Genomic DNA, 14,437 nt, shown 5'->3' with positions numbered 1-14,437 from the left:
ACACGTGATGAATCTTCTAAACAAATAACTGCATTAATTCTATGTCCTTTCTTGTAATTTTTTTGTTTCTATTACTGCCCATGACATAATTATCCTTAAAAGTAGCATTGAGGCTGCTGCTGATGAAGGCTTTGCATTAATCATGCAGACAATCCACTGTTTATTCCACATTAAAAGAGGCAACATCATCCCGTGGCAACATCTGACTGGAAATCAAAATGTCCATAGGAGGAGCCCATAGCTCGTATCAATATTTAATATATTTCAAAGTCCCTGACACGCACATTCTTTCAGTGTGATTTTAGCACATGCATTTCAGTGCAAGTGCTAAGGCTCCTGTGCTAAATCAACAGTTTGGAGCCTCAGGGGCCTGGCTGGATCCTCACCAGGTGCCTGAGGGCTGTGTCTCATTTGCATAGCATTTACATGAACATACAGCCTGTTGTGTTTGAAATATGACATGTCCAACATCTCTTCCTTGGCACGCTCATTTGGGAGGCGTTTTCCTAGGAAAAACCTCTCCTCAGCTGCATGGATGGCTGCTGGTTCTCCTTATTAACAACCTATTAGCATGATGGGCTGTGCTCTGCTCTTGTGTGATAAAACCCTGCCCGGCTGTGGGAGCAGAATGCAGATACAGAATCTGGATGCGGAATACAAAGGCAGCATTTATTCCCCGTGTCCTGTCACTGCCCACTGGCAGAATGACCCTGTTGAGCTCACCCTGGTGCTGTGGCCACACTCCCACCAGCTGTGCACAGCACATCTGGATAAAATTCCTAAATTCCGCTTCTGGAATTTAGGCAACGTGCTCCTCTCGGATGACCACTGATATAGTTTAACACCTGTCCAGTGTCATGAGCCACCTGTAAGTGTATCAATCTCTGAGCGTCCAGCCCTTGCAGATTGGCTCAAAATAATTTCAGCCAGACTGCTCTGCAGAGGTGTTTTGTAAAGTAAAAGTTTAATAAATGAAAAATAACAAATGTTACAGAAACAAATGAAAAGCCTCACACAGGTGTCTGAGAAAACCTCTGACACCCTGCTGGAAACACTCCAGAAATCCCTTAGTCCCTTTGAGCTCCTTCCTACACACTGAATGTTTCAGGAGGGACAATTTGGCTGCTCCCAATAGGGAGAGGTGCAAGATTTGAAGAACAGTGACAAGGTTCAGTAGTTGCTTCTCTCTTGGCACTGAATAATCACTGTCAGAAGAATGTGGGAAGTTCTAGGTCAACTTCTTAAAATGTCTAAAGGTAAACTGAAAGGTAAACTCTTTCTTTATACCGAGATGCTCACTCGGGGGTGGGGATGCTTTACTACAGACCACAATTCCAGCTTGCTACAAGCTGTAATTCCAGCACTGTCCCTAACAAACTTCTGCAACGAGTCCAAGCAATCATGCAGAACACACAAAAAACCACCCTGGCTGCACAGTAAATTAAATATTACTGAACAGTCTCACTGCATTCTTCAAAATTATAGACACGGTTACGTTACAGTACTGCCATTGATGGAGTGAGGCTGTTCCATAGCTGTCTCTTGGAGGAAATCTTCTTCCATCTCAGAATACACCTCCTTTTGTGGGAGCTGGGCCAGGTGAGTGCAGCAGAGGTGGTGTTGAAGAGTCCAAACAGTTCTGGGACAGCCACAATGCAACAAAGGAACAGGAGGCAACAGAAGAACAGATGCATAAATTGAATTTTCCACCAGCTATTTACAGCTATTTACAGCCCATTTATTCCATCTGAGTGAGAAAGAATAAACATCCCTGAGAACGTGCCCTGTAATTCCAATTAAATTTTATTGTGCAATTTGCTTTTTACTTTCCCCAAACCACTTTTCTTTTCTTTGCTATGAGAGATTTAAGCATTTTGTTTTATCTGAGAAGTTTAGATTACAAAGAACAGGCCTCTATTGTGGTGCTAACTAAATCTGATTATCTCTAATTAACCCGTGAATGACTCATGGTGGGCTGTTAGAGAGGAAACTTAAGTGTAATGAAATTAATTTCTCGCTCAAAACTCAGACTGAAATACAGTCTTATTTTTTCATTTTCTTTGTTTTGTCTGAAAAAGCTTCCTTGGTTCAATTTTTTTTTTTCCTTTATACCTCCTATTTGCATGTGTTTTTCCGTGAATTCAAGTAATTGCCGTAATCAAAAGCAGAAATGCTGAAATACTCTAAAAAAGTCTTGAGCTTTTGTCAGATTTCTGGCAAATTCTAAATCTCACAGTTTCGTATAAGCAGCCAGTTTTTGGGAAGTTTTTGAAATCCAGATCTCAAACCCTTCTTGCCCTCCCTTTATGCATTCAGTTTGCGGGTAAAATTTCAGACTGTACAGCCGTGAAACTTTGTAAAGGACCAAACACTGGGAAAAAAAAATTTGCCCAGCAACAGCTTTAAAGTATAAAATCACAGTTAGAAACATTGTTTTGGAAAGTCTTGTGAGAGCAGCTTTTTATTGATTTCATTGATGAAGTGAAACACAAATGTAAATTTAATTGTAACAATCCACAAAATTAAGGGGCAGGAATTGCTGATCCTTACAAAAAATTTGAGGTTTTGCTGTTGTGTAGGTTTGGTGACATGACTTAGGAATGTCAAGGAAAAGCCACAGGACAGATTTCCAAGGACATTTCCAAGGTATTGCTTGGGACCACGATGAAATGCCAAGTTCTCCACTACCCTGGGAGATCAGAGTGCCTTCATACAAGACCAAAGCTTGACAATTTTCCAAAGAGAAGTTAAAATTTAGAAAATATATAGGAATTGTTATCTTGGATATTTTTCTTCCCTGAAATTTCTCTGAGAACTGAATACTTTTGCAGGTGTCTTTAGAAATCTCACTCAATATTAAGAGTTTCACAATCCCAGCCTGCTGTTAATATGGCTAGGTACAAATTTTAAATTTAAATTTGGGTCATTATTTTAGCTTACCAGAAGGACTGGGACCTGCAATTAGATTTTTACCATCACCCAAAAATAGCTAAGAAGTCTCTGTACCATCTTCTACTGCACAGGATAGGATTTGTGTTTGTGTCACTATAAAAATGAAATACCTGAGGTTTTTATGGGGTTTTTTTTATGTGGAAACAGTTGGAGATCTTTGGATTAAATTCACCATAGGTGTAGCAGGGTATCTTGTGACTGCTATGTGTGGACTGTTCACTAATTTTAAGAATATACCAAGCAAAAGGTTAGGGATCTATTTCCATATCTTATTGAGGAATTAAAGGTGATGATATTAAAAAAAACCCCTTTAATTCATTCGGGCAGCTGAGTTTTAATTAAACTGAATCTCCAGGGCTGCTTTCTCTGAAAGGTAACACAGAGGTCAGTTCTTGAGCAGGTGGAAAACAGCACAATTCCTGTGAGAATCTGGCCCTCAATATTTCAGAGAGTGAGAGAAAAGAGAGAAGGGGGCAATCTAAAATATCTAAAGGAGGCTTTCAAGAGGGCTGGAGAGGAACTCTTGATAAGGACAAGCAGTGATGGGAGAAGGGAAAATGACTTTAGGCTGAATGAGGGCAGGGTTTGCTGGGAAGAAATTCCTCCCTATGAGGGTGGGCAGGCCCTGGCACAGGGTGCCCAGAGAAGCTGTGGCTGCCCCTGGATCCTTGGGAGTGTCCAAGGCCAGGCTGGATGGGGCTTGGAGCAACCTGGGCTAGTGGAAGATGTCCCTGCCCATGGCAGGGGTGGCACTGGATGAGCTTCAAGTTTTTTTCCATCCCCAAATCCTCTTCTGATTCTGTGACACCAGTCTTAATAATTTCTCCTTCCACTACCCACACTTCTTTCCTCACTGCCCACATCTCAGCTTATTTTTATTTCTCAGTACAAAAATTTGCTACCTCCTCTTCTCTTGTCCTTCCTTCTAATTTTCATCTGCTTCGGGTCTTACCATCAGAGCCTTCATCTCCAGTGGCTCATCTGAGATTGTGGCTTTCTTTGAACTTTGCTTCTGCCTTTGTTTCTCATAACAGAAGATTTGGGGTCACATTGGGGTCATGAAAATGTTCCTGGCAGTGGGGGGCACAAGCTGATCTTCATCAGGAAGAGAAGCTGGAAACTACTTTTTCAGTTTGTGGAGAGATACCTGTTTGACATAGTTCTGTGTAATCTGTGTTGGAAAAGAGGGAAATGGAATGAATTTAATGTAGCCCTGGTTTCATGCCTGAGATGTTCTGGTTTCTGAAATTCCTTTCCCAGGGAATTTTCTCTAAGCAGGAAAAGTGTTTTTGTAACTGTACTATGTTTACATTTTTTCCCTAGGAGGGACTTCTTCTTGATGTCCCTCTGGTCTGACCAATGTGATTAAAGAGGTTTCTCTTTGTTTCACCAATCAGATTGGTCTGTGTAAAATAGTACATAAGAGAGACACATCCCGAAAATAGAGGAGTCACTTTCAGCCTTCTAAAGTCAGAGTCTGTGTCATTGTGGTGTTAAACAGCATCAATTTAATTGTAAATTAATTAATTGAATTCCCACCCAAACCAGTCTGGGCTGCTGTGATTCCAACCCCAGACTGGGAAGTGAAGGCAGTAACATTCCACTAACCCCTCTCAGTGCTCACTCAGCAGCATCACTTGCCACAGTCCCTCACAGCAGCTGCAGTGCAAGACACTCATTACAGATGTGTCTCAGCAGCCTCGAGGAGCAGGCACACTCGTTATCCTGGCAGCAGAGTGTGCAGAGGAGTGATGAGTGTGAGGAGTCAGAGCATCTCCAGCTCGTTGGCAACACACTGTGAGATGCTTTCAGAACAATAAAGTATCACAACTATAAAATAGCACGTAATGGAGATGCTTGGATAAGCATTTTGGAAAGATTTTGGATAACTATTCTCCACTTAATTAAAAAAAAAACAAAAAACAAACCCACCCCAAACCACCACAAAACAATAGCAGAATAGGATAGAATACGTTACATGATGGAGCAAAACAACTTGAAGGGCTCCTCTATTAGTTATGAGTTTAGTCAAGAGAGAAGAGTCAAAAAACAAACAGGGAGATGAAGACTGCCAAACCCTGAGCAGGCTATAAATATACATATGTAAACGAGAAACCTTGACAGCACTCACACAACACTTGCCATCACAGTTGTCAAAAACCTATAAACAATTCACACTACAGTTCCTTAAATGTTCCATACTACTTCTTTTTTTTTTCTTTTCTCCTAAAAAAAAAGTGAAACTAAAGTAAATAAACCCAGGAGATGGAGAAGGATTTTTGTATAGAGAGCTCCACAGTGAACATATTGAACAGTGCAGTTGGACAGAGCATTCCAGCAGGAATTTGGAGGCACTCAGATTTGTACAGATTTCAATTTGATCTTTATTCTGGCTGGCTTGTGCATGGATTGGGAAACTTCAGCACTCTGCCTGTCCTCCACCCTCTAATTGGCAGCTACTGCTTGCCAGCAGGTCAGAGAATGTCAGGCAAGGACTATAAAATTCACAGAACATTTCCCTGCCTCTGAGCTCTCAGAAATAGGAGATAGCATGTATCAACAGCTTGTATGAGCACAGAGGTCAGATAGGAAGAATATCTCAGGCGAATAGAGACTGCACTAGAAGGAATCAGCTTAGAAAATAATAAAAGGCTGTGGAAAGTTTTCTGTTTTCACGTTGTTTTTCCTAGGGAATTTTTGGCTGTAATACATTTTTGTGTGTTTTGTTATTAGGATTCAATCTGCAATCATTCCCTTTGATCTATTCATTTAGTGTGAAAAATTACCCCTTGTGTGGGAATCCTTCACAGCTAACTGGCACTGAGAGTTATATCATTGCTGTCTTCTGCACCTCACTGTTATTTTTACCTTGTAGACCTTCTCACAGAGCTCCAGCAGAATTTGCATGTCTGACAGCAAAACTATAATTTAATCTCTTCCAAGATCATGCATATAATAAGGCCTCCACATGCTGGAGCAGAGCTGGGTTTAAGAAAGGTTCCATTATTCATCCAGGAGACCTTCTACACTGTGGAGTGATCATTATTTCCAGATCTTTAATGCCTGAAAGGTTGGGAGTTTCATCACTGTTCCACAGGTTTTGTAGCAGAATCCAGGGAGCAAAACAAAATGTGGTTCTAATTGTTCATGGTGAGGTTCTGACCTTATGCAAGGAATAAAATGATGTCAAGGAAATTTCTTCTCATTCATGTTACTATCACTGAGATCAGGGTTTCCACAAGTCAGCCTCAAATACCATCTCTCCAATTTATCAAACTCTTATTCATTAGCTCTTCCTGGACAGCCCAATTTAACCCTTTAGTTCCCAGGGAATAGCTAATATATTTAATGGGCTTTGGGTATTCTTCCTTTGAATTTTATTAAAAGTAATATGAAAAGAGATAATAAAAAGGCCCTTTCGTGTTGTGGTTATAATAGTTAATAATTTTCCACCAAATAGAGGATGTGAGCGTCTCCCAAATAATATGCAAATTTACCAGGAAAAGTAATTTTATCTTCTCCAAGTGTATCTAGAGTCTGGCAAAGGAAAAATCATTTCATGTTTTTTTCTTCAGCTTTTCATGAGCTTTTCTTACTGTGTAAAATTAGGTGATGATAAAACTTTGATGATAATAGAGAGAATGATTAGAGGAGGACCATTAAAGTATTTTTCCTGTCACGTTTTAGTCAATTTAAGTAGAGTTTGTTCTTACTCAAATTCTCTGTTTAAAACACAACATTCACAAGAATACTGAGCCAATGTCAGAAATAAATAGCTCATGTTCCTTCAGGCATAAAAATTAAAATATGTTGGTCTGCTCCTCTTTGGTATTGATTTACAGTGGGGAGGATGTGTCCTGCCTTGATGTAAATACCTCAAACTGACAAATCCATAGTGTGTGACCTGAGAGTTCTGCCCTGATACCTCTGTGTAATGGCTTGGAAATAAATGTGCACACATGTGAGATAAACATTCTGATAAGCAAAAGGGCATAGAGAAAATATACAGTGGCATATATGAATTTAATCCACATATTGCCATGTGTGAGACCTTTAATTGAGAAAACAACTCTTGTCAAAAGGTTTTTTACAAGAGTTATTTTCTCCATACCATGAGAGGAACTGGACATGTAGGTATCTAAGAATGTCCTACCTCACATGGTTATCTGCATAGAAACAAAGCAAAACTTGCAGGTGGTTGAGTTTCTTTCAATTCTGAGCAGAACAAAGTCCTTTCACTCCCACAGGGCTCCACAGTCCTGACAATAAGTGCTGCTTTCTTTTCATAGGTTTCCTCTTTTCCCTCTGAACTTCCCTCCTTCCCTAGATTCTTGTGCTCATAGGAACTCTGGCTCTCTCTTTTTCTGCCTGTTTTTGATGGAAGAAATGCAGCTGCCCCTATGATACGTCATCTTTTGCCCTTGCCATTGGCTCATCTGTGTGAGGACCAGAAAGGAATGAATAAAACCCATATATTCTATATTCTTAATATTTTTTTTCCTACCCACAGTAGGAACTACACATTCATGTATGTTTTAATGAACAGGTCTTGCTGTTTGATACGTCTTTCTATTCCCATGAATCAGGATGATGTGAAGGATTTTCCAGCTGAGCTCAGCAGTCAGCCTGGGTAACGTTGCCCTCAGAGCCTAATTCTAAGACCAGTCTTCTGTACATTAAAATATCTCTTCTAGTTTAGCTCATGAAATAACAATATTGAGACTCACTGGGTTCTCAGACAGAACTTTCCATATGAATGAAGCAGCCATATGAAATGAAGTTTAAAGCTTTGGTATTAAGTTGCTTTTCTTCTCTAACACAAATTTAGCAAAGCTCAATTCCCTTTAGCTTGAACAGCTGATACAGATTTAATGATTAAATTATAGATCAGTTGTAGCTGCCTGGTCTATAGGTAGGTCTGAAAAGATGCAGGAAACCACACCAAAAACCAGTTGCATAAAAAGAAGGGTTTAGCAAAACTGTAAATTCAGAGTTGGCCACACCAATGAGACAGAAAGGGCAAACGTGTTAACAATCGTTTACCAGAGGGAATAGATGGGTAGGAAGTAATGAGGGTATAACCTAAAAATAAATCCCTGCACACATCTCTGTGAGCCAGGCAGACACCCATGTTATGGACACTAATGTGATTCCTTGTGAGAGCTTGGGATGACAACCCCAGGAGGGGGAGTTTGATGGCAAAATAAAATGGACATGAGAAATGTCCTGCTGCAGACGTGGCTGCCAGCGAGGTGCTGGAGTGCCTCGGACAGCACAAATAACTCAGGAGTTTCTGGGCAGGAAATGTAAGACCAGCCTAAATTAGTCAATTGTCAGAGGTGTTGCTGAAAAGAATATTGCAACCAAGTTTTAGAGTAGCCCAGGAATGTATAATGGAAGGTAAAATCTCTATGGAAAATTGAGTTCTTAATTAACCTGCCCTTGTCATTTTGATTTTTAGGCTTCAAGACGTTAAATGCCTTTCATGATCTTTTTAGGACCTAATGTTAACCTGTCACATTTTTCCTTTGGCACAAGTTTGGGTTTTTTAAAAATTCTTTTCTTCTCTTAAAAATAGCATATAGATGATTTTAAAAACTGACCACATTAAAGGTATAATGTTCCCAAATGATCCAAAGATATGTTTTATATTTACCAAGAGGATCTTTTTTCTGACACCTCAAAAAGAGAAGGAACATTTTAACCTTTCATCCTGATTTAGGAAGAACTATATTTTTTAGTCATACTTTCCCAACATTAAAAAAAAAAATCCATTCAACTGCAGTGTTAATATGACTAATAATATCAGTGAGTCTTACAAACAGGCAAATCATTCTGTCTTCTTCAACCAGTGGGGACATAGCGAAAAATCCCAGTGGCCCCAGCACTGCCTATTGGAACTGGTCCATGGATATACAAATCCTGTACCCAATACACTTGGGAAGTCCTTGGATGGGATTTTGCAGTGGGGTAAATGTAAGAAGAAATTTAACATGTACAGTATGAGCCCTCAGATTTCTTTGGAGCCTTTTGTCCTTCATATAGTATTGGAATCATGTTTGGAAAAGGATGGAAAGTTGGGAACTGGGGTTTTCTCGACTAGGCATCTTTGCTTCTGCTTTCTGCAGATACCTTGAGATTTTTATGAACGTGAAATATTATTTTAATTTGTATCTGCGCTGTTCTCTCTGTTTCTAATTTTATCTTTTAAACCAAATATATAGATTTCATTTACTGTTTGTTGCTCAGCTGTCTTTTTAGGCAATAAAAGCTGGGAAAAATAATATTAGTGTTAATTTAAGTAAGATATGAGCAAGCAGAAGTAGCTAAATGGAGACTGAAACAAAATCCTCCGTTTTTATTACATTTTTGCTAACTCTATTATTCCTCTGTAAGAGAACTTCACTGTCATCTCTTCTTCAAGATTAATTAAAAGAGATAACCTGTTCTTTTGGAGATAATGCTTGTCCTCATTCTCTGTATGAGCCTGATGCACCTTTGATTTCTGAAAGTGCAGGAAATAAAGGCTCTGGCACTGCTGCCCTGACTGGTTTTCCAGCAGCCTCATTTCCTGCAAACTTCCCTGTTGCAATCCAGAAGGCTGCACGGGAATGTGGCATCTGACAGGCAGCGGATTGAAAATGTTCTTGAAAAGGGAAAATCGTGGCTGCGGTGCCAGAGCTGTCAGTGCTGCCAGACTTGTTCCAATATTCTTGTGGATTCTCCTGGAATTTACAGACAAGATATTGCTCCCTCAGATAGTGGGGAATGGACTTGAGCAGAGAGGGGATTGTTCTCCATCAGATAGACCTGAACAGCCTTAAAAAATCATAACATTTTCAACAGATGTGACAGAGCAGAATTCAAATAGTGGGAGTTCATCTCCAGTTCTTGAAATATTCTGATTTCCGAGGTATTTAATGCTTTATATAAGGAGAATACATTTCCATTTCCTCCTTATTTTAAGGTAACAATCTGGTTCACACTAAATTCCTGGGAGTGTAGAAACAAAGACATGCGAATGGAAGGATTAGACTGATCTCTTGGGAAGCTTTAGTGCTGCATTCAGTAAAATTCAAAGTCGTCTCTTTGCCCAGAAACTTGAAAGCAGTCCCTATTTCCCTTCTAATGAAGTTAATGGAAATTTTGCAATTATCTCTTTTGCAGAAAGATCAACTTTACTGTTCCTCTTCCATTTTACAGATGACAGAAGAATATGATGGGAGTGTTTCCAGGTCTCCCGAGTTAGGGGGCTCCTCAAATTAAAGTGTCAGCCTTATGCTGCTAGAAAATCTGTTGAAAATATGTCATGCCTTTGAGGTATTGTTTTAGATTCCTGGCAATTAAAAAAAATCCTACTGAAAACATGAATCCAACCCCTGACATTGTCAGTGCTTCTGGTTTGTCTGTACCTCCTTCAGAAACGTTCATCTAGCTCATAGTGGGAGAAGTATCAGCGCTTGGAACACCCAGAAAATTTGATTTATTTTAATTACACACTCATTAGCGGGAGTTTTTTAATATGTTCAATGACAAAAACGGGGCAGTGGGGCAGCAGCTACTGCGTGGCAAAGGGAAGTGCTGGAATAAAGGTGCTTTTGTGAAAAACTGTCAAGCCTGGGGGAAAAGAAAGAAGAGAGTTGGCAGGAGACCCACATCTGAATAGAAAGTACATTTAGTGCCTATTTATTTGATCAACTCTTTTTTAAGGTGAAATGAGTGTTGCAGAATGGGCAGGGACCAGAGTGGGTGGGAGCATGGGCTGCAGGATGAGGCCTGGAGGTGAGGTGAGTTGGGAGAGTCATGGAATTATAACAATCATGGTTATAAAAGACCTCAAAGGTCACCAGGTCCATCATGGTATTCAGGAGAATCCCAAATCAGGCTTCACACTTTTGCCCCATCTCCTGTGAGCACAGCTGCTCAGAACAGACCTTGCTCCCTCACGCAGACATGAGGAGTTTGCTCTAAATCCTTATTTGAATGTTTAAGGTATTTAAAGAGGTTTATGTGAATGTGAGCGCAGCTGCCTGTTCTGCAGTGACCAGCATTGCCTCATCCTCCTTTGTGCTGGCTCAGTGCTCGTCCTCAGAAGCCAAATCCGTTTTTAAAGAGTCCTGCTGAAGAGGACAGTCCTTTATGCAAGGCACACACCACCTCTGCATGGGCACTTCGTTAGGAATATTACCTACGTGAGCTTGAAAGGACACACCAGGAGCAAAATCTCTGCAGAAATGTGTTTCCCTTTTATTAGGAAAGTCTTCTGTAGGCTTAATTATCATGGACGAAAAAAGCAGGCTGTTTCCCAGGGAAATGCTACCCACCGATATCACAAGAATTCAGCCCTGCTTAAGTGCTAGGAGGTATGTTCTCAGTGCACTTATAATCGGGTCATTATCACCATGGTTATGAGATTTAACTGACTGAAAACTGTAGGCATTTGTCTCGTTAATGCCAAACGTTAGAGTTTATTTCGGGGAGCTGAAAACTCCGCTGCCGAGGGACACCTGTTCTGTGATCATCTCTGAAAACAAGGCACTGCAGAACATCCCTGCCTGCTTCGTGTCAGATCATTTCACAGGTGTTTTTTTACTGCTTCTTGGGGGGGGTTGGGGGTTGGTTGTTGAATAACTTTGTTCCTTTGCTTTGTGAGTTAATGTTCTTTGTGGGCTGCAGGTCGTGCAAAACAAATGTGTGGTTCTGGTGCTCTTTGCACAATGTCAGTCACTTCTGGGCCATGCTGCGTCTCAGCATAATCTGCATTTCTGTTTTATTACCTGTCCCTCTCCTCTTTTGGGCTCATCTTTTTTTCATACCCTTTCTGACAAAACAGTTTTCAACTGTGATCTTGGAACTGAACACAGTCACACTTCTCTCCTTGGAAGATAATTAAAGACGTGCCATCGCCTTTCCAATTCCATTCCTATTGTTGCTGAAACAAAAAAATGTAAAATCATCAGTAACACTTGGGTCAAACCCGAATTAACGTATTTTTATCCTTTCAAAAATTTTTTCTTCTTCTCTAGTCTGCCTTTTTATCACCAAAGTTGCCCCAAAAGGTCCAAGACCAGGTTGGATGGAGCTTGGATCAGCTTGGTCTAGTGGAAGTGTCCTCTGTGGCAGGGGTTGGAACTAGATACTCTTTATCTGTCTGTAACCGTATAATTTAGGAAAATCAAATCCTTTCACTTGATCTCAAAATTTGATAGAAATTTGAGGCTTTCATTTATCAATCACTCACATTTTTGTCTGATTTACCATCTTTGCAGAGAAGGATTTGTGTAGAGTATACAAAAGCATATGTAACTGCCTAGCTTTGACCCGTAATCTAGAATTGACATCTGTCAAAAGCTGTAGGTTGGATGATTTTTATATTCTTTAGCATTTATTTTTTTACATACTGAGACTATTCATTTTGAATTTTGTCTTGCAATGTATTTTCTGTGCAGAAAATAAGAGTACCAGAGCAAGGCAGCTGGCAGAGGGTGTGAAGGCACCCTGGAAAAGTAAAAAGAATGAATAATATAAACATATAGATTGAAATGAAAAATTACCATTTAGAAAAGGTCCGTATTTATTGACATATTTATAGAGCACTGTCTACTACTACTACTATTATTATTATTATTATCATCATCATCATCATTAAATTTTTAATTACTTCACCGCAATGATTGTCTATAAGTCATATCAAAACTGCCCTATATAATTTCTTCTGAATCAATGTATTTATAAATTCTATCACTCAAAAGAGTGGTAGCCTCTACCTATGTATAGTACAATTCAGATAAGAGTGAAGAAATATGAACAAAAAGGGGCACAATAACTACAAAGCTACTTACAAACCTTCCTTATTTTGTGATTTCAGGGGGCATAAAAGAGTAATAACAATGTATAGGAATTGTAATAATTTCTTTATAGTTTATACATTCCATATAACTTTATGAAACTGCATTGCCTTGTAGAGAAATGCTTGAAAACCATAATAATAATAATAATAATATGCAAAAGAAAACAACACTAAAATAAATGAATCTTTAAAAAAAGAATTGCATAGATGAATGCTGAGTGTAATATATCAGAGTAAGGATAAAATTCATTGTAATGTTTACCTGTATTTTTTTTTTTTTGTTTTCTGGCAGTTTCTCTTATTTAATCTAGGTAACGTTCTTTGTTATTGCAGAAAGAGATTAGGACTCTATATATGGACCGGGGGTGCTTCCAAAAAAATCATATTTTAGACTGCAATTTAAGACTACAACAATTTTTTGGTTGGCAGAAGCCTGAAGTATTACAAGTGGTAAATCACAATTGTCATTCCAGCCACATCCAATCCAAATCTTATCCCTGTGCAAGACCCTTTGTGCTGACTCAGGATGATTAAGCAAAAAGCCATGGCAAATCTGCTGCTGTCATAAATATTAAAGATTGCCAGACATGTGCAGAGAGGACACAACCTGCATTTGTGCAGGTTTTCCTGCATGATTTCCTTGTGCATCTCGAGCTCTGCCCACAGGTTTGGTGTAGTGCTGTGTCCTTTCAGGAACTCCACCTCCAACTAATGGAAAGGTGCCAGGAGCTTGAAATGACAGCAAATCTCATATATTCTTTGCAAAAGGGCAAGAAGAATGTGAAATCTCAGTGGCTTCAAGAATATCATGACCCAGTTGCAGCCAGCCACAGGCTGTGGGAGAGACAGGCAACCCTCAACAACATGAAAAAATCAGGGTTTATATCAGCAAACCTTCATATTCCCATCAAATCAGACTGTTCAAACAGCCCCTTCCCTTCTGTTCTTTACAATTCACATTGGTTGTCTGGCTGTCACTTGCTCAGTGTAGTTAGGAAATCTGCTCCCTGAGCCTGTAATTTGGGTTTATTCTCCAGGAGATCCAGACCTGAATGTGATACCTGAAGTAATAAACAAAAGAAGCAGTTGCATTCAAAACTGAGGCAGACACCAAATAAGGGTAAATCTGGCCTCAGTTTCTGAAGCAGCCAAAGGAAGAGCAGTAGGAAGTTCCAGCAGAGTGGCTAAAAACTGTTTGGGAGGTGCATGGCAAAGGGATCTGTTGTACTTCTCATTTGAAAAGAAACTGGCCTTTTTAAGTGCTTTGTTGACACTTAAGAATTATATACAATGCTCCAGGAAGCATATAAATTATTAACTTTTTTTTCTCTTTAATTTATATGTTTATGTGTTTACTCACCAAGTTGCACCAGGGATAGGCATTTAGATTGGACATTAGGAAAAAGTTTATTCCCTGAAAGGATGGCTAGTCACTTGTACAGGTTGCCCAGGACAGTGGTGGAAGTGTTCAAAATCCATGATGTGGAAATTAGGACGTGGCTTAGTGGTGTCTTTGGCAGTGCTGGATTAATGTTTGAAGATCTGAAAGGGCTTTTCCAACTTATAATGATTCTATGATATAGATAACTGCTTTTTTCCCAAATAAAAACCTTCACTGTTAAGCCAGAGCTCTGC

The 14,437-nt window shown here is 39.6% G+C and overlaps 1 protein-coding gene across 2 annotated transcripts in view; it reads left to right on the top strand.

Annotated features, from left to right (window-relative positions):
* LOC310912676 (BMP/retinoic acid-inducible neural-specific protein 3) overlaps positions 1-14,437 on the top strand; it is a 212,232-nt gene that overhangs the window by 130,922 nt on the left and 66,873 nt on the right. The window lies entirely within an intron of this gene.

The sequence above is a fragment of the Zosterops lateralis genome, assembly GCF_965231275.1.
Source record: "Zosterops lateralis genome assembly, chromosome: 9".
NCBI lineage: Eukaryota > Metazoa > Chordata > Aves > Passeriformes > Zosteropidae > Zosterops > Zosterops lateralis.
This window is presented reverse-complemented; position numbering and strand designations above follow the sequence as displayed.